Source organism: Octopus sinensis, linkage group LG4 (assembly GCF_006345805.1).
Source record: "Octopus sinensis linkage group LG4, ASM634580v1, whole genome shotgun sequence".
NCBI lineage: Eukaryota > Metazoa > Mollusca > Cephalopoda > Octopoda > Octopodidae > Octopus > Octopus sinensis.
Window position 1 is genome coordinate 33,722,203 of NC_043000.1, and position 22,185 is coordinate 33,744,387.

Here is a 22,185-nt window from a genome sequence, read left to right on the forward strand (position 1 = left end):
CTCATGCCAATGCCCAGGTCACGCACTGATTTTTGCCCAGCGATTGCAATTCCTCCCGGGGCAGTGTATCCTGTCAGCATGTCGTTCAGCTTTGTTTGCTGGTTGCGCAGGGCTTGGAATTTTCCTACATTAATCTACCCACTTGCATACTGCGTCCAACTCCCGTTGCAGACGCACAATATTTCATGGATTTTGTACTATCTGAGGGACTTTTGTGTCATTTGCATAGCTAGCAAGGGTGGCTGAGCAGCTGAGTGCATGTCTGAGAGAGCCACTATGACTAGAAGTGGCCCTAAGAAGTGCCCTGTGGATAACCACTCGCTATTTGTGTTTCCTGGGAGGGGGCTCCATTGGCCACCACTGCCTGATATCTATCTTTTAGAATGTCGTGCAGCCACTCTCCAAGTTTTCTATCTGGTCGAAATCCATGCTGAGTGTCAGTCAACAAGTCATTTTCTTCAAGGAACTGACCAGTTTCTGGCGGCCTATTCGTTCCATGACTTTGCTGATGTGTGAGGTCAGAGAGATAGGCCTATAATTTTAGCATCTGGTCTGCTTCCTCCCTTATAGATAGGGCATATCATCCCTTCCTTCAGTTTGTCTATGAGCTCACCACTTGCAAGAGCGCTCTGAAAAAGAAGCTGCAGTGGTTTTGCAAGGGCTCGTTTACACGATTTGAGAAGGAACACTGGGAATCCATCAGGGCCAGCAGCTGAGTTTGTGTCAACCTCATCTATGGCCAGTGTTACATTTTCTTCTTCAATGTTGATGCAATCAATTTTCGCTTCTTTGGTTACAGGTAAAGTGGCAAAGAATTCTGCTAGTTTGTTTACTTGCCTGTGTCCCAGAGGTGTTGTGAACACACTTTGGAACTGTTCATTCAATATTTCACTTATCCTCATTGGGTTTCATCTTTTTGGAAGAGAGGTTCTATTTTGTGGCGTACTGAGGCTGTTTCTTTGGCAAACTTAAAGAAAGCTTTACGGTTCGACTTGATATTTTCTATAACCCAAACTTCCTTATCTGCTCTCTCCTTTTCGTGAGATTTATGTAGATCTTCCTCAATCTTCAATAGCGCTTCTCCAGACGAGGTTTCTCACCACTTTTGGGGTGCTTGCTCAGACGGTTCGCAAACTTTGCCCGTCGTCGAATAAGGATCTTCCTTTCTTTAGGGATTCTGTTTTTGTGTATGTTGGCCCTGCGCTCTGGAACGGATTTGTCACATGTGACTTGCATTATGGACATGAAATGTCTGTGCTTCATGTCAATGCCTGGTATGGAGGGACATTTAGGCCAATCCGATTTGAGGATCTCTTTCTCAATCAACTTCCAGTTTTCTTTATGAAAATTTAGTTTGGAGAGATTTTGGATGCTTCGTATAGGCTGTCTGTCTGCAGAGGCTTTTGGCCCATACATAAACATCTCTAGTATGTTGTGATCTGAGACCAAATTTGTGTTTGTAGCCAGGTCATCTGCTGGACAATCTTTTGTGCCACGTGCAAAACAAAACAGACTGTTCTTCTGCTGCTGCCCTTTTCGCATCAGAGTGAGCCAGCCGTTTGTAGGGCCACACACAACATCTGCATTTCGTCTTTCGGGAGTAGACAGTGCACCATTTTTTCGTCTTTGATGCATTTCCTTGTGTCCTCCTCGTAGAAGGGAGTATTGTCTTGGGCCCATGCAGTTTTGGCAGAGGTGCAAAGCGACAGTTTACACCATCATCCCCATGCTAGCAGTTCCCTTGAAGGTAAAATTAGCAAATGCTCCTGCTTTTACCCTTGTAATTCCTGTAGCTTTTGTCGCTGTTGTTGTTGCTGTTGGTGGGGGGTCTCTTTGCTTTTGTTTGTTTTTTAACGTCTTTTGTTTATATTATATATATATATATATATATATATATATATATATATGTGTGTGTGTGTGTATGTATCTATGTATGTATGTATGTATGTATGTATGTAAATGGCAAATAAAAGACGGAAGATGGAATATACAAGAATTTGTTACTTATCACGACAATTGTTAGTGCGTGTGAGTGGGTGTGTATGAGTACATAATATACAGACATATATACATATACATATGTGTGTGTGTGTGTGTGTGTGTGTGTGTGTTCGTGTGTGCGTGCGCACGCGCCTGTGTATAGAAAGTTGAAAAGTAACACACGAGCTGATATATATAAAGAAAATAGGAGGTAGAGTATGCTAAAATAATTTTATCATGAAGAACATTTTAGTACCGGTTTTAGCCTTTTCAACTTTTTCAACTTAGAATAAAGTAGGAAAGGCAGTTAATTGTGGAAATTGTGGAAAAATCAAATGAAATGTTTTTTAAAAATATTTCCATAGTCTTGAAATAGGTAGGACATTTTCCTTTTTTTTTCTTCCTATCTTTCTCTCTTTTATTTCGTGAAGGTTAGGTAGGTAGTAGCCGATCTGAAAAAGGAAAATGTCCTACTTATTTCAAGACCATGGAAATATTTTTGAAAAAATTTTCATTTAATTTTTCCAAAATTTAATTGTTTTCTTTTTACTCTTGTCAATGAAATTTACCTTATATATAATTCAGTCAACACGTTATATATAAAGCTACAGCTTTATTAAGTTCGTCCAGAGTTTCCTCGCTTAGGTACATCTCATTGACGAGAGCCAAGTAGCTTGAAACATCGATGTCTGGGGTTCCTAATTGATGGCAACACTGTATGAACCGGGTGTTTTCATACCTTTTTAGCACAAAATGCTTTCAAATTACCTAATTCTGCTTATACTTACACACTGCTTCGAGCTGCCACTTCGTTATATATACATATATATAGATATGTTCACATATTTGTATAAACACATACATCTTACACATGAACATACACACACACACACATGTATATACTAGCAGCTAAGCCCAGTTCCCCCCGGGTGGTTTGGATCACGTGACTGTTAAACCTGCTCTATGTAAGCGTTCGATTTGCTTAGGCACGCTTGTCAGAACTCTAACCAAGTATGACATTACCCCTTCCTTCCTTATTCCTCTACTACATCTTCCTTTCTCATTCATAAACGCAAGAGTATTATTATAGTAGATTATCTCGGTAACCATGGAAGCTATGAAAAAAAAATACAAAGCGCAGCATTACCACCAGATCATTCTACATATCTGTGTAAATTTTCGTGCAATTCCACCCAGCCGTTTGACCGTGAATCCCAAGACAAGGAAGAATCGCCCATGTCAAATTTATACGTATAGATTATTAAGATCGATATGAAAAGCATATAAGCAAATATTGACAAAAAAATAGCATACCTTATAAATTTGCATGTTATTTTCACAAATTAGAAGCATTTAAACAGACTGACGGACATATGAACAGACCGACAGAGAGGCAGATAGACATAGAGATAACGGGTGTGTGTGTGGGGGTGAGAGAAAGTGAGAGAGCGAGGGAGAGAGAGAAAGAAAGAAAGAAAGAGAGAGAGAACGCAACTATGGCGACAAGTATATTCACACACCGGATAATATGAAACAAATATAATAAATATTTATCTAATGTAATAATAGGAACATAATGAAGATATCCCAGCACATTCTGTAATTTCCTTCCAACCACAATAAATGATAAATGAAATATATCTGATAACGTTTACACTTTGTAAAATATAGTTTAACGTACTGAACAGTGCATTTCTATTACGATATTTATTTATACACCTACGCACAAGCACATTCCTGTTGTGTGGGAGATGGACTTTTATCGGGCAGCATATTTGCCATTACCTACATAATCTCTCTCTCTCTCTCACACACACACACACACACATCTACTCACACATCAACACACTCACTCACACACACACACACACACACACACACATCTACTCACACATCAACACACTCACTCACACACACACACACACACACACATATACACACATATACATATATATGCATATAGTTGCGCCATGTATATGCCTGTTTTATTAAAAACACGACTATGTTCTAGTTTAATCTTTTTTATATTATATTTTTCATATATTCTTATTAACTTTTTACAGTTGGTTTCGAAATGTAGGGTTCCTAAACCCATATCCAACGGTTCTACCCAATCCGAGATGCAATATCAAGGATTCAAAGGAATATATTTAGCATTTGTGTTCTTTCTTAAATCCTGACAGAATTTATGTAGACTTTCCCGCCAAAAGATAAAAAAACTTTTGGCATTGTGCCGCAAGTGGCATTCTTCACTAAGCGATACTGGAACGATTTCATCATCTTCCTTCAATATATCGTGTTTTTAAAAACTGCACGTCCATATGAGAAGTTATTTCTGGATGAATACTGCAGTAACTTGACTGTTAACGATGTATATACCTAAGTATGATAAAATAGATGACTATATGTGTGTGTGTGTGTGTGTGTGTGTGTGTATGTGTTTATATATATGATATGTATGGATCCCAGGTAGCTCTCCAGCTGACCAGTTCCTGTCAAACCGTCTAACCCGTGTCAGCATGGAAAGCGAACATTAAATGATGATAATGATATATAATAATAATAATAATAATAATAACAACAACAATAAGAATAACAATAATAATAATAATAATAATAATAATAATAATAATAATAATAATAATAATAATAATGATGATGATGATGATGATAATAATAATAATAATAATAATAATAATAATAATAATAATAATAATAATAAAATTAATAATAATAATTTCTTAAGTAACGAGAAGATGGATTTCGTATTAATCTTCATTTTGTGAAACGGTCGTTTCAACCCATCCTGCTACTGTCCCTTATGGGTGGGGCTCCGTTCCGCATGCGTTGCATCCATTTTGCAGTCTGGGTCTCATCGAGTACATCCATGCATAAAGTTGTGTCTCGCTAATGATCTTGAGTTTTGGCTGCCATGTTCTTCTATGCTCGTCTGGTTAGGGAGTGAAACATTGCTACAAATTTTCAATTAATGTTATCTTTCTAAAAGAATAGCAAATCTTTGTAAATATAGACAAATAACTGTTGATTAAAAAAAGAAAAAAAATAGAAGTCAATGGCTGGACAGAGATGGATTGAGTTACACTGGGTTTCAGACAAAGGAAAGGTACTATAAAAAGGAAAGGAGATATATATATATGTAGAGGTTAGAATGTCTAGGGGGTGAAAGGTTGTTTAGCTAATTAATTTAGGTCGGAATGTGTATACATACATTCACACATGCACTCACACAAGGGACATTGGTCCACCCACCGATTCCGGCCGTAGTTCGATAATCTCACCATAAGCCTGTCATATCGGTGATATAGATGTGAAGCGAGTCAGACTGTCTGCGAGCTACCCAAATCTTCATGTGATTCTTTTCTACTCTGTGCACAAGACCTGAAATTTGGAGAGTTGGGATGGGAGTGGGTACTTAATTTATCGACCCCGAAATGATGAAAAGCAAATCGACCTCGGTGGAATTTGAACTCAGAACATAAAGACAGATAAAATAACTATTTCTTTACCAACCACAAGGGGCTAAACACAGAGGAGACAAACAAGGACAGACGAACCGATTAAGTCGATTATATTGACCCCAGTGCATAACTGGTACTTATTTAATCCACCCTGAAAGGATGAAAGGCAAAGTCGACCTCGGCGGAATTTGAACTCAGAACATAACGGCAGACGAAATACCGCTAAGCATTTCGCCCGGCGTGCTAACGTTTCTGCCAGCTCGCCATCTTAGTCTTGACGCGATTTTGACGACAGGCTTATGGTGAGATTGTATATATATATATATATATATATATATATATATATATATATTACATATAGAATATTTCGATGGGTGTCGGCATCTTACACCGTTTATCCTTTGGAATAAAACCATGTTGTCTTCGAAACATATATCGGCATCTTACACCGTTTATTCCTTTGGATAAAACCAGGTTGTCTTCGAAATATAGGTCGAAAGTAAAGGAATTTTATTAACATCTTCGTTCAACTCCATTTATTTATTTATTAATATATATATATATATTATATATATATATATAATAAGAGTAGAAATTAATATTATTATATAATATCAATTTCAACTAGTGGTCAGCAGACTTAAAAATGTCCGAGGACCATGAATTCTATTTAAATATAAGCAAAATGAGATCATTTTGTGGAACCCTTGTATACGTTTTTACTAAGTTGGGAACACAGATTTAGTGGTAAGACTCAACATAGTGATCCCTCATATTGTTGATATATATATATATATATATATATATATAATTATATATATATATATATATATATATATATTATATATATACAGCTGGAATTTACAAAAAACACAAACAATACAAAAGACGAAGACGGGGTGTGTAAACAACAAACACGTGTATTAGTTTAACCCACGGGAAGTGAGGAAGTATTTTACGTTTCGAGCCTACTCTCTTCGACAGAAAGGAACACAGAAATAAGCAGAGAGCGAAAATAGAAAAAGGTTTAGAGGCTAGCGATCAATCATATATATAAGTGTATATTGTATGATATATTGCCTCAATTTTTTCTCTCTTCTGTTTGTGCCTCTTCCTTGCTGTGTTTTTCTGAGTCCCTTTCTGTAGAAGAAATAGGCTATAACTCTTTGACTGCTATTTCTATTCGGTCTGTGGTAGGCATTCTTCTAAACCCTTTATCGCTTAGTATTATATATTTCGTATATATATTATATATATAATATATATATATATATATATATATATATATATATATATATATATATATATTCTCTCCTTTTTTCTCTCTTGTTTCTCTCCTTGTTTTTTCTGTGTCCCTATATATATATATAAATAAAAGATTTTTCTATTCCTGGCCTATCTAATATATATGTTTGTTTTGTACAACCAGTCTTCATCTTGTTTTTTTTCGTAACGCTCCCTATATATATATATATATCTATATATCATATTTTAGCATCTATTTGACTTGACATATACATTATATATAGTATATATATATTATATGATATATATATTATATATATAATCTTATATATAATATAATTCTATAGATTATATATATATTATAATATTTGAAAAGTGAGTATTGTTAACTGGGTCTCTGAGGTGTTGACTCCTTTCATAGTTCTTGTTTTACAGTTATTCATATCGTTATTCGCGTGAAATCCACGAATGGTTTGGTGTTGGCTTCCTTTGAATGCCTTCTCTGCTGATCCTGTTTTGTATGTTGAGGTGTTGTTGGAAGGGATGGAACTAGCATACGTTTCTTTCAATGTAATTGTCTTACGTTGTAGACGCCTCTCTGCTGCGGCAGCTTCTCTCTTTGCCATAGATTAGCTCCAATCCTATAAAGGAGCGTGATTTAGTGGTTGCGGTATTCGGCTGACGATCGTATGATCGTGTGTTCGATTTCCAGAGATGCGTTGTGTCCTTAAACAAGCCACTTTATTTCACTTTGCTTCAGTTCACTCCATTGGCAAAAATGAGTTCTATCTGTAATTGAAAGGCCCAGCTTTTTCATATTCCGTGTCATGTTGACTCTCCCTGAGAACTTCATTAAGGTCACGTATACCTGTAGAATGCTCAAACACCTACACGTTAATTTCACGAGCAGGCCGCTCCGTCGACCGGATCAAATGGAACACTGGTCGTCGTAGCCGACGGAGGACCATTTCAATAGCTCTGATCCAGCAGTTTTATAACACGAAGGAGATCCTACAGACGACCAGACGAGGCTCACAAATCCATATTTGGAGTGATTCCATTGGACTTGCTGAAGACAGTACAGCACACTCTAGCGTGCAGTAATGGATGCATGGGAGCAGCGGGACCGAACATTATGCACTCTTTCTAAATAGCTATTCTATTCTTGTATACCTGTAATGGTATACACGAATAGAGTGGTCGTTAGTGGTGGCCACTGCGAAAGTAGGGAAGGTGAAGACATATAAATGTGTTTGTCTACGCATGCATACATTTATAAGCACATATATACACACACATACATAGATATATATGCGTGTCGATGTATGTATAAACATTAATTATTAAATCTCTCTCTCTCTCTCTCTCTCCCTCTATCTCTCTCTCTCTCCCTCTCTCTCTCTCTCTCTGTCTCTATCTATCTATCTATGTGCCTGCCTGTCTGTGTGTCTATCTATCTATCTATCTATCTATCTATCTATCTATCTATCTATCTATCTATCTATCTATCTATCTATCTGTCTGTCTGTCTGTCTATCTATCTATCTATCTATCTATCTATCTATCTATCTATCTATCTATCTATCTATCTATATCTATCTATCTATCTATCTATTATCTATCTATCTGTCTGTCTGTCTGTTCTATCTATCTATCTATATTATATCTATCTATCTATCTATCTCTATCTATCTATCTATCTATCTATCTATCTATCTATCTGTCTGTCTATCTATCTCTCTATCTGTCTATCGATCTGTCTGTCTGTCTGTCTACCTACACTTATATACACATACACGCACATATACACTCACTCATACACGCGCACACGAACACACACTCACTTGTATACACACATACATACATAATTACACACACGCATACATGCACATGTACATCATATAAGTGTGTATATATATGTGTGTGTGTGGCTGTGTATGTATGAATTACGTATGTATGTATGTATATAATTATATATATATATATATATATATAATAATTATATATATATATATATATATATATATATATATATATAGGTGTGTATATATGTATGTACTGATTTTAAGATACACCGATATATGTATATATGTATATGTGCGTGTGTGTTTGTGAGTGTTTATGTGTATGCAGATAAATGCAAGAATATAAATTAATCATAATTGTGTGCATGTGTATGTGTGCATGCGTGCATATGTGTGCATGCGTGCATATGTGTGCATGCGTGCGTGTGTGTGTGTGTATGTGTGATTGTGCTATAATGCGCCCGTGCATGGTTCACGTCTATATAGCATCTGAGCCAAGCAGCAGCGCGGTATATAATATCCTACAGTTTACAATTCGACTGCATGTGGTTTGTGCAACCACGGTGACAGCAACAACAACAACAACAGCAGCAACAACAACAGCAGCAGCAGTTTTCTCGCCCTTTTTCGTTGTAAGACTTAGAATCGGTGCGACGATGTCGGGGGTCTGTGACAACAGATGCTGAAACCGTTCATTCTGCTGCGCTGTTGAAGGCAGAGGTAGAACTGGTGGTGCCGATGATGTGCAGGGTGGGTTGGTGGGGGGTGCTGATGCTAGTACTAATTGTGGTTCTTTGTGGTTGATTATTGTGATGATGATGGTAATGATGGTGATGATGATGATGATAATTTTGGTGGTAATACCAACAGTGTTGGGGGGTTAGGTGCGGCTATGTGTGATGATGGTGGAGGTGGTGGTGGAGGTGGCGGTGCTGGTGGTGCTGGTAGTAATTGTGGCTTCTGTGGTCGATTTTTATGATGATGATGATGATAATGATGATGATGATGATGATGATGATGACGATAATGATGTCGATGATGACGATGTTGTGATGATGATGACGGTGATGACGATTATGATGATGATGATGATGATGATGATGATGATGATGATGGTGATGATGATGATGATGATGATGATGATGATGATGATGATGATGATGGGATGATGACGATGATGGTGATGACGATTATGATGATAGTGATGATGATGATGATGATGATGGTTGTCACACCAACAGCGTAAGAGCTGGGCACGACTTTGTGCGATGGTGGAGTCTATGGGCAGGTGTTTGCCATGTTTGATGGTGATGATGATGATGATGGTGATGGTGGTGTTGGTGGTGGTGGTGGTGGTGATGGTGATGTTGTTGTTGTTGGTGGAGGTGGTACAATTAGAAACGGTTTCGGTGGTAGTAGTAGTGGTAGTAATGATGCAGTCTCTGTTAGAGTGGAAGTAGTGGTGGTAAAGGTGGCGGGAGGAGTAGAGATGTAGTCCGTGGTAGTAGTGGTGGAAGAGGTATGGGTGGTGGTTCCGGTGGTGGTCAGTCTAGTCTCGGGGGTCGTCACTGTTGTGGTTGAGGTAGTGGTGTTGGTGCCTACAGTTATGGTGGTGTGGTAGGGTTATGGCTGGTGTTGGACTGTGGTTGTGGTGGCAGTGTAACTGCTTAGTGCTAGGGTGGTGGTGGAGATGGTGATGTGTTGGTTGTGGTGTTGGTGGTTGTGGTGATAGTGTTGGTTGTGGTGGTGGTTGTGGTGATAGTGTTGGTTGTGGTTGTGGTGGTGGTGGTGATAGTGTTGGTTGTTGTGGTGATAGTGTTGGTGGTTGTGGTGGTGGTGGTGGTTGCGGAATAACGTCATTGACGGTGGATGTGACATACGCAGCAGCAGCAGCTTTGACGACAGCAACTGTAGCAGCAGCAACAGCAACCGCTGCAGCAGGAAGAAGAACACCAACAGAAGCAGTCGCAGCCTCTCAGGAGCAGGAGATGCAGCAACAGTTGCGTCTGCAGCAGTTGAAACTTCAGCAGCAACAACAAGAACACTGCATTGTTGCAATAATGACCAGAGTAAAATGTTGGACAGGGTCTGGGTGACTTTATTTGCGAGACCAGCACCGAGAGTTCGATCTACAATCGCGGAGCGGTGGATAAAGAGAGGTGAGAGGATTAGGGTAGGTGTGAGGGTGAGTGAGGAAGTGGGGGTGGGAGAGGAGTGAGGGTGGGAGAGGAGTGAGGGTAAGAGGTGATGCTGGGGTGGAAATGTGTTTGATGTATAAAAAGAAGCCAATAATAGGAAAGAGATATGAGCGATTTTGTAGGGAAGAGAAAGTGAGGCGAAGAAAGAAAGAGAGAGGAGAGAGAGGAGGAGAGAGTGAGGGAAGAGGGAGAGATGTTGGGGGAGAAGGAGTGAGAGGAAGTGAGAGAGGAATTGAGAGAGAGACAGAGAATGGTGCAACATGAGAGAAATAAACAAAAAGACGAAGAAAAAGAGGAGGATAGGAAGGAGGAGGAGGAGAAAGAGGAGGGGAAATGAATGAAGAAGTTTAGTTTAGGAAAAAGAGGTGAAGAATGAATTATTTGTGGGAATATATGTGTGGGAAATATCGGAGATGAAAAGAAAATGACAATGAAAAGGAAAGAGGTAGACAAAGAGAGAGGAATAAGTTACTATCTCTCTATCTCTGTGCATGTGTGTGGATGGGGGTGGGGGTGATAGATAGACAGACAGACAGACAGATAGATAGATAGATAGATAGATAGATAGATAGATAGATAGATAGACAAATATATAGATAGATAGATAGACAAATAGATAGATAGATAGATAGATAGATAGATAGATAGATAGATAGATAGATTGATAGATAGATAGATAGATAGATAGATAGATAGATAGATAGATAGATAGATAGATGTAAGGGAATTCCAACCACGTGTCGTGGTTCGCTACCTCAACAGCTCCTTTTTCGGATCCAGTGGCTAAAAACATCATCAGGAGGAACCATGTCCGGTTTCGGCCCCTACTTCTCTACCTTTTTAGACGTCGTGCCCCCCCCCCCCTTCGGAGTGCGTTTCTTCTTTTGTTCTTTGGTTTCGTGTGTGTGTTATTATAATAGCTGGTACTTAGTATCTCACATTTGATTATTCGGATTTCACGTTTCCGATCATAAGATGTTCTGTCCTGTGTTAACTTTCTGGTCTGTACTCACTCTCTCCTTCTGTATCTTTTCGTTTTCGTTTCTGCATCTTCACTCAAGAATAACCATTCACCGGCGAATCTAGTCCCGCGGAACATACAAACAACTGCTGAAACTAACGCGACACTATTGCAAGGCAGGTTTAATCGTTAGCACGCCGGGCGAAATAGTTGGCGAGCTGGCAGAACCGTTAGCACGCCGGGCGAAATGCTAAGCCGTATTTCGTCTGTCGTTACGTTCTGAGTTCAAATTCCGCCGAGGTCGACTTTGCCTTTCATCCTTTCGGGGTCGATAAATTAAGTATCAGTTACGCACTGGGGTCAATCTAATCGACTTAATACCTATGTCTGTCCTTGTTTGTCCCCTCTGTGTTTAGCCCCTTGTGGGTAATAAATAAATAGGTATTTCGTCTGCAGCTACGTTCTGAGTTCAAATTCCGCCGAGGTCGACTTTGCCTTTCATCCTTTCGGGGGTCGATTAAATAAGTACTAGTTACGCACTGGAGTCGATATAATCGACTTAATCCGTTTGTCTGTCCTTGTTTGCCCCCTCTGTGTTTAGCCCCATGTGGGTAGTAAAGAAATAGGTTTAAAGAGGGTGCGGGCTAAAACTACGCACTCTTCCCCTCCATTGGTCGGTTGAAGCTTAGACAGTGTCACGTGCAGCTACTGGAGCCTGCCGGCAAGTATTTGAAGGGAAATTTGGCCGGATGGTCAGTCACCAACTGACATTCGTTGACGCTGCATCGAAGAAACCAAAGAACAAAAGAAAAAAGGAAGGGGGGGACGATGTCTAAAACGGTCAAGAAGTAGGGGCCGAAACCGGACGTGGTTCCTCCTGATGATGTCTTTAGCCACTGGATCCTATAAAGGAGCTGTTGAGGTAGCGAACCACGACACGTGGTTGGAATTCCCCTACATCTATCTATCTATCTATATATATATATATATATAACCATCTATCTATCTATCTATCTATCTATCTATCTATCTATCTATCTATCTATCTATCTATCTATCTATCTATCAGTCTGTCTGTCTATCTATCTATAGGCGCGCGCGCGTGTATGGAGACAATTATGCGGATAAACTAATTAGATATATTAAATATAACAGTTTGGGTATGAAATACAAAATATGTATATATGAATACAAGCAAAACGAGAGAAGCAAATAATGGAGAGTTGCAGACGATGAATATTTAAGTATATATATATAGATATTTATATTAATAGGTCCAGCTTACACAGAGTACAAACGACAGATAAAACTAAAGGGGTGGAAGAAAAGTGTAATAAGTGTAACAGCTGTTTCTGGGGGTTCGGCGATCCATCTTAATGTTGGTAGATGCAGTGCATCCCAGTATGCTGTCGTAATGGAAGCAATCAATATTGGATAAGTCGAGCCTCCGTCATCAAGGTACAAAAGATATTACGTGTTAGAACTCAATGCAGAGAAGTTCAAAGATGGTCGCTCGATTTATCCAAATATTGATTGATTCCATTACGGCTGCATATTGGGATGAACTACATCTACCACATACATAATCCCCACAATTACCTCCATATCTGCTCGACTTCATCCCTCTTATACCCTTTCTTTACCCCGGAGAATCGATTCCCTATAAAGACATCGGAATCTAAGTTTGAATTCTTTGAGCACTATTAAGTGACTTCTGCGCTGAGAATCTCTGGATCTCATCTGTGTCTAAGGCGGAATTTGAACTCAGAACGTAACGACAGACGAAATACCGCTAAGCATTTCGCCCGGCGCGCTAACGATTCTACCAGCTCGCCGCCCTGGGGTCGATATCGACTTAATCCCTTTGTCTGTCCTTGTTTGTCCCCTCTATGTTTAGTTCCTTTTGGGCAATAAAGAAAGAAGAAACGTTAGCACGCCGGACGAAATGCTTAGCGGTATTTCGTCTGTCTTTACGTTATGAGTTCAAATTTCGCCGAGGTCGACTTTGCCTTTCATCCTTTCGGGGTCGATAAATTAAGTACCAGTTACGTACTGGTGTCGATCTAATCGACTGGACCCCTCCTCCAAAATTTCTGTCCTTGTGCCTAGAGTAGAAAAGAATATATATATGTGTGTGTGTGTGTGTGTGTGTGTGTGTGTGTGTGTGTGTGTGTGTGTGTGTGTGTGCGTGCGTGCGTGCGCGCGCGCGCGTTTGTTCGTCTTTACAGTATAAACATACTTAAACAGACCATGTGAATTTGGTAAGGAAGTATCTAAACTTCAGGAGGTGATATGAAAGTTTCTTTCAGTATTTTCTCTTCTCCAATTTATCTTCTAAAACTATTGAAACTGGTGGCATATTTTGATAAAAAAATATTTTCTTTTTTATTATTCTTAATAAAATTCTCATGATATTTTCTGTCTGTTTTTTTTTTAATTGAAATTTGTGTGAAACCTCTTAATCTTTTTCAATATACTTACACACACACACACACACACTGGTCTTACCTATATTAATAATACACACAACGTACCTTTACTGTTATAAACAAACTGAATATACAAATATTACATACACACACACACGCATATATATATATATATATATATATATATATATATATATATATATATATATATATATATATATATATATATACACCTATCTATTGATTAAACCTCGCTAAGTTAATATATTTAAATCACCTGAAGAATGACTGTAACTCGAAATTTTAAGAATTGGACAGCCATGAAACGATCGTAGTGTTATACTAATTATCTTTTTTTAATAATTTTGATATATATTTAAAATAATATTAATTAATTAATTAATCTTATGTATTGGCTTAAGTTTTTCATTGTATGATTTGCCTAATAGTGGTTTTATCTCTAATTTAATATAATATACACCTATCTATATATATGTGTGTGCGCGTGTGAGTGTGCGCGTGCCTGTATGTATATGTGTGTATATATTCAGTATGTTTATAGCAGTAAAGGTAGGTTGTTGTATTATTAACATAGGTAAGACCAGTTGTGATTGGAGCAGACATTTACCGCCAGAGATTGAAATATCGACCATTAGATTTTGTACAAGTCAGCTGTTTATTGTTGTGACTAATGTATAATGACTGTGTGGCTATTATTATTGTGTTATGAGTGTTACTTTTATCATTAATCATCTAATTTTGCAGGTTAATTCAATTTAGTCTTGATGTGTTATCCTCTAATGTGTTTCTGTCTAGTTTTCAGTTGTGTGTGTATGTCGTATATTCCAGTTGCACCTTGATGAAAGTACATGTTATGTTGTCCACGGAGTATTGCATTCCTAAGACCAATATAACAGTTGGAGAAAAAGGCGGCGAACTGGCAGAGTCGTTACAAAAGGCTTAGAAAAAGGCTTAGTGGCATCTCGTCCTTCTTTACATTCTGAGTTTAAATTCCGCTAAGGTCGACTTTGCCTTTTATCCTTTCGGGGTCGAAATAGACTGCTGATATATGGAGTCGAAAGTAACAAACTCCGCCAAAACATCAGTTGGGCGGGTTCCTACACAAGCTTAAAATAAACAAGAGTCAACATACCTTGAAGGAAACTTGTCATTTCCGATTTCTATGACAAACTCACTCCAATACCAACCATATTGCAACGATGAAGACTATGATATATGGGTCTCTCTTGAGATAGTAAAGATAAGCTGCAACGGCATCTGTTGTGGCTACAAAAAGCATCTCGTAGCAAAACTTATGAGGAAGCTTTTACATGGTGTACCTCGATATAAAATTAGCGCAAAACATCGGAAGAACACGATTTGAGCATCAGGCTGATGTTTATAGTCGATCGTATTTACTGGGGGGGGGGGGGGCTGTCAATGATTAAGGGCATCTGAGTTCACTGGGAGAAGAAATTACAATTATTGGTTTGGTCTAATCCGTTTTCTGTTCTGTTTTATTAGCTTTTGAGATGGTGGTCATATATTTCATAGTTAGTATGTGTGTGTGTGTGTGTGTGTGTGTGTATGTATACATACACACACACACAACACACACATAATATATATATATATATATATGTATATATATAAGACATATATATATATATATAATATATACACACACACATATATACATATATATAATATATATATAATATAACATATATATATAGTTAGTATATGTATATATGCATATGTGTATGTATATGTATGTGTATATATATATATGTATGTGTGTGTATGTGTGTGTGTGTGTGTGTGTAGTTAGTATGTATTTCATTAATGGAATATCCTCTATGTGAGTGTGGTATTTGATGGTCATTGGTGTTTAATGGTTATTGATTACGCTTTAGTCGTGTCTGTGAATTGGTCTCTGACTTTGTGAGAATCTCCGCTGTTGTTGTTGAATGTCTGTTTTTCTCTGCAGACTTCTTCATCGAGGGATTCGCCTGTTGAGGAGAGTCGAAAGATTCGTCCACGGCCAGAGATTTCAGCACTGATCTTTTATGTATGTGTGAACATATGGTGGTCCCGTGCGTGCATGTGTATATATATGTGATTGTGTGTGTGTGTGGTGTGTGTGTGTGTGTATGTGTTTGAGTCTGTGTATGTGTGTGCATATGTGAGTATGTGTATATGTTTGTGTGTGTGTATGTGTGTGCGTGTGTATGTGTGTGTACGTGTGTGTGTATGTGTATGTGCTTGTGTGTGTATGTGTATGTATGTGTGTATGTCTATGTATGTGTGTATGTGTGTGTATGTGAGTATGTGTCTGTATGTGTGTATACGTGTGCGTGTGTATGTGTGTGTGTATATGTATGTGCTTGTGTGTGTATGTGTGTGTGTATGTGTGTGTATGTGTGTATGTGTGTGTATGTGTGTGTATGTGTGAGTATGCGTATGTGTGTGTATGTGTGCGTGTGTATGTGTGTGTATGTGTGCGTGTGTATATATGTGCGTGTATGTGTGTGCGCGTGCACTTATTTTTATCTTTGATGCAAACTGCTTTAAAAGGTGTCAGCTATTTTGAAACTTAAATATTTATGACTGGTATGGGAATCCATTTTATTTCGCTGTTTTTGACGTTGAATTTTAGTATATAGTTGTGGTCATCCGGTGTCGTTGTTATGATGGATACGTCGTCCACAAAACCGTGTGCAAATCGTATATCTATGGCTTTGCACCACTTTTTTTCTTCTTATTGACTCCTTCAGACATCAACAACCGTTTCACCACATCGAGCCAGGAATCTCCGTCTCTCATTTGCTTTGTTATGTCTTCGATTTCACGTTTTGTGTCTCTGTTCCTAAACATTAGCAAAGCCATCGCCTTCGTTTCGGGTGTGGAACTTCTTAAATCATGACATTCGATATGGCTTAGGCTTCAGCACGATAGCCCTGTCTAACAAAGCTATCCCGTGTTGAGCAACAACGGCAGAGATGAATGGAATGAGTCCCTAACTCAACTCGTTAGTCTTCTACTCACATCTTGAAATGTTTTGAGTCTCATGAGAAACTGGACATAAAGATGATCCTGAAACTCTTTCTTCATAGTTCAAACTTTGCCTCCATACAGCTTCCTTGAAACGGTCAAGATTTGTGGACTTTGAGGTCATTGATTGCCAGATTATTTGGAAGGCTGTTAGGTTCTTTTATAAGCTCTAAAACCTCTTCGCCAGACGGTCTTTGATGTTTGGTCAGATTATATAATTGTCTAAACATTGGTGTATAGATTTCAGAAATTATGGGGTTTTTTTTTTCTGTATGTTAATTTATTGTCCCATAGATATATACTGGAGTGAAGACTCCTTCAACGCCGGAAATGCCGACCCCCTATATTCACAAATATTGGTACCTCGCTATTACAAACTTTGCAAAGACCTCTTAGGAAAACATGGAAAATCATTCATGAAACTAAAAATCGTGTCTCACTCCTCCTCCTCGTCATTGTCGTCGTCGTCGTCGTCCTCCTCCTACTACTACTACTACTACAACAACAACAACTACTACTACTACAACAACAACAACAACAACAACAACTACTACTACTACTACTACTACTACTACTCATTAACAGCAAGGACACCAACAACAGCAACACATCATCAGGTGTCGTCTGCTTTCATCAGTTTCACCACTATATCACACCAAGTCAGTCTTCCTTGTGCTGTCCTCCTTATATCGAGATTCCACTCTATCTCAAGCCTTGTGGATATCAACTCTTCATAGCCATCCACATATTTCTTGTTTCCTTCCCCCCTCTCTCTCTCTCTATCTTTCTGTCTCTGTTTGTCTCTCTCTCTTTCTCTCTCCCCATTAATTCTTGTCTTCTGTTAACAAACTCTGTAATACATTTTTTCCTAATTAAGTCTCCGAAATATTTTTACTTTTCTCTCTTTGATGCTGTCAAATAAAATTCTTTCAGTTTTTGCCATTCTTAATTCTTCCTCATTGGTTTTGTGTTGTGTCCATGATATTCTCAAACCTTTTCTCTATACCGACATCTCAAAGACTTCCAGTCATTTGTTAATGTCCATTTTTCTGCTCCATACAGTTCACTCTGCAATACATAACACTTTAATAATCCGGTTTTTTTCCTAGTTTCAAGATTAATGTTTCTTCATGTTAATATGTCTGACAATATTTGTTCACATCTCTGTTTGTCTGTCTGCTTGTCTGTATATCTATCTATCTATCTATCTATCTATCTATCTATCTATCTATCTATCTATCTATCTATCTATCTATCTATCTATGTTTCCATCCATCTCTTTATCCATCTATCTACCTATCCACCTATCTATTTCAATCGTTCGTTCGACTTGTATTTCACATTTTCCATTTTCGTATCTTTGATCTCCTTTTAATTGACCTCCCCTCAATTATAATGTTCTTTTCTGGTGATTCTGGCAGAATCTTTACCTCTCCGGGCAAAATGCTTAGCGGCATTTCGTCCGTCTTTACGCTTTGGGTTCAAATATCGCCGGGTATAATGATGTGCCGGATCCAATTGAATCGAGGTATTTTAATAATAAAGACACCAGTTTCAGGCAGAGATGTCATTGAATGTATGAAGGTAAGCTTTTCATCTTCGTAGGTGAGATTACATGTGGGTAAACACCACACACACACACACCACACACACACACACACACACACACACTCACACACACATATATATATATATGTATATCTGTGTCTGTATGAGTTAGCGGTTTAGTAACCATCTAAGGGATAATAAATATCCAATATACTACTGGATGTATACCTACGTATTTATATCCAAGTGCTTACTATTGCAGGGCAATATCGCAATTGAATAATAGTTATGGGTGGGGATAAAACAGAAATTTACCCAGAATTTAATAGGCAAGTAAGAAAATGGAGAGGATAATCAATCGACAAACATCGTCTATTTAATTACTTGTTTATTTGCTTATTTCATTTGTTTAGTTTGACTACTTATACAAATGATGTTAATCAATTAATGAATAGATATAAATGAACGTCTACAGGCTGACATTTATAGATTGATTATCCTCTCCATTTTCTTATTTGCCTCATATATATATATACAAAAAGATACATACATATTATTATATATATATATATATATATATATATATATATATATATATATATATATATTCGCCATGATTGCGCTAGCCACTAAACCTTTTTTTATATTTTCTCTCTCTGCTTATTTCTATGCTCCTTTCTGTTAAAGAGTGTAGGCTCGAAATGTAAAAGACTTTCTCACTTCCCGAGCATTAAACTAATACATCTGGTTTTTGTTTACACACCCGTCTTCGTACTTTATTATTTTTTTGTAAATTCCAACGATATATATATATATATGCGTGTGTGTGTGTGTGTGTGTGTGTGTGTGTTGTGTGTGTGTGTATGTATGTATGTATGTATGTAGGTAGGTAGGTAGGCAGGTAGGTAGATAAATTGATAGATTGACAGCTAGTTCGATATATATTTATATTTTGTATTTTCATGGCATATAACCTGTCAGAAAGCTACCATTGGTTTCACGTTTACTATTTCACTTGGCAATACAGACGATTCTTCAGACCGGCTGGCTGGAAGTGCATAGCCTCTTTACTAACGGAGGTGAATATATATAGAAATGAGACGAAAAGACTTTGTAGTGAAAGAGTTATCTTTTCTTGAACGATTCAGGCTGTGTCGCAAATGGGTTTGTGTACTCTATACCCTTTCTTTATTCCGTACAGAGGGAAGACTACGTTTCCAAAATGAGTTAATCTGTAATGATGGCTGAATATTTTTTAGAATTTAAGAAGGCACTCGGGTTGTGTGAATGTTTTACGATTATTGTCTTCTCGGCCAAACAATGTTTGAACCGTCTGTTTTTGTAGAGTATAGCTCAAGTTTGTTTCAGCTGCTTCCAGTGGATTTTGTATGACGTCCCCGCTTATTGGGACCTCCACTGCTCCAACATATTTCCGTGTGTGTCGCATCGTTTCTACTGCTGTCAGATGTTCATAGTCAGTCTCAGAAGGGTCTGGCGAATGAGACCTGTCCAACGCCTTCAAAATCTTAAGTAATGTAGTGCTGAGTAAGCACATAATAAATAAGGTTGCAAACTAGGACCTACAATTTCTAGAAATGAGAGCCAAAATTTAACTCGAACAGCCACACAAAAGCTCTAATCTCATATTCGCGGCTGCGAGCAGCAAACTACATCTTTTTTTGGTGAGATACATTTACGGAATGAAGTAGTTTGATAAAATCTTATCACGTGATTTCGAAATTCGATCAACATAATCTTGTTTCTCGTCAGAGGTTTCCACAATTACTTCGGATTAGAAGTGATAGCCTGCCTCCCATTCATTCATGATAAAAAAAAAACATTGAAAAGTGGCGCTTAAATTCAAAACGGTTAAAAACCCGAATATTTCACGAGTTTAGTGCTTTTGTGTAGCTGCTCGAGTTAAATTTTGGCTCCCATTTCTAGAAATTGTAGGTGCTAATTAATTTCACCTTTTGGGTTTTAATTGCTATAGCCATCTATAGCAGGCAGAGGAGCTGACAGAATCGTTAGCATTCCGCGCGAAATGCTCAGCGGTATTTCGTTTGTCTTTAAGTTCTGAGTTCAATTTCCGGCGAGGTCGACTTTGCCTTTCATCCTTTCGGGATCAATAAATTAAGTACCAGTTGCATAGTGGAGTCTATCTAATCGACTGCCCTGAAAATTTCGGGCCTTGTGCCTAGAGTAGAAAAGAATGTATATTAATCTATTATATCTTATTTTATGTGTGTGACTATATATATTATATATATATATATAATATATATATATATATAATATATATATATATACATATGTATATATGTATATATATATATATATGTATGTATGTATGTATGTATGTATAGGGTTATACGCATTTATACATATACATAGTAAATATGTGCATGTATATACAAACATACATACGTAAGAGGATGCGTAGCGTTCAGTCATATAATAATATAAATCATATATATATATAAATACATATATATATATATATACATACATATATATATGCATATGTAGGCACAGGACATCACGAAACAAACAACATGAAAACTACCCTTCATCAGTTGTTGGCTGTTTTTCTAGTCATGTATTTCGAGCAATTAACAACCATATATGCTTCCGATAAAACAGTTGCTCCCGCAAAGCAAATTAAATCAAATTTGGGATTTTGTGGAGGGTAAAAATTGGTAACACAAACAGGACAGTGAAAATAAACATGATACATACATACATACATAAAAAATATGCTCAGGTGAGCTGTAAGCTTACCACAAGCATATCGCCCAGAACACGTTTGGTGTTCTAAACTGGTCACTGCAAGATTCAGACGTCCAAATTTGCAGGCTGCTTGGTGTTAGAAACTTCAAGATCAATGGCGATGGAGACAAGCTATACTTCCTGCACAAATATGGTGGTTGAGGTCTTAAAGCTTTATTAATGGTACATTTCGAGATAAGGCACATTTCGAGATTCTGAAGCAACATATGCCGTAGAGGAAAGAGGAAAGAGACCGAGATTTAAGACCATGAAATCAACAACATAATTAGGATAGCTGATGAAGTTGGGGATGGGTATGAAATAAGAGCTGGTGTAGAAGCCTGCTCATGTAGTATTGGTATCTGAAGAGCAAAATAAAAGCAAAGGAACCAGTTGGAGTCAAGGTGTATGGCTACTGGGCAGGAACGAACCAATCCGTACGAGGAATAAACTATACCAAGAGATTTGCATTGAATACCAAGAAAGCATAAAAATCAGAAAACATTAACAGAGAACAAAAATAGAACATGTACGACCAAGACTGAAGACAACAACTACATCATCGTCAACTGTGAGAGAGAGAGGGAGAGAGAAAGAGAGAGAGAGAGAGAGAGAAAGAGAGAGAGAGAGAGAGAGAGAGTGTGTGTGTGTATGTGTGTGAGTGTGTCTTCCTAATTTTTTCTTCCCACGAGGTATGATGCTGTAGCCGGAATAGCC

General features: G+C 37.8%; 1 long non-coding RNA gene across 2 annotated transcripts; it reads right to left on the reverse strand.

Moving 5' to 3' along the window:
* Positions 1-425: 425 nt before the first annotated feature.
* LOC118762921 lies at positions 426-15,474 on the reverse strand. Of its 2 annotated transcripts, none has more exons than XR_004998672.1 (3): positions 15,462-15,474; positions 13,013-13,014; positions 426-586 (listed from the first exon to the last, which is right to left on the reverse strand). It is a non-coding gene; the product is annotated as an uncharacterized LOC118762921 (long non-coding RNA). The 2 variants fall into 2 exon arrangements; XR_004998673.1 differs by lacking the exon at positions 13,013-13,014 and adding an exon at positions 13,495-13,497.
* Positions 15,475-22,185: the final 6,711 nt, after the last annotated feature.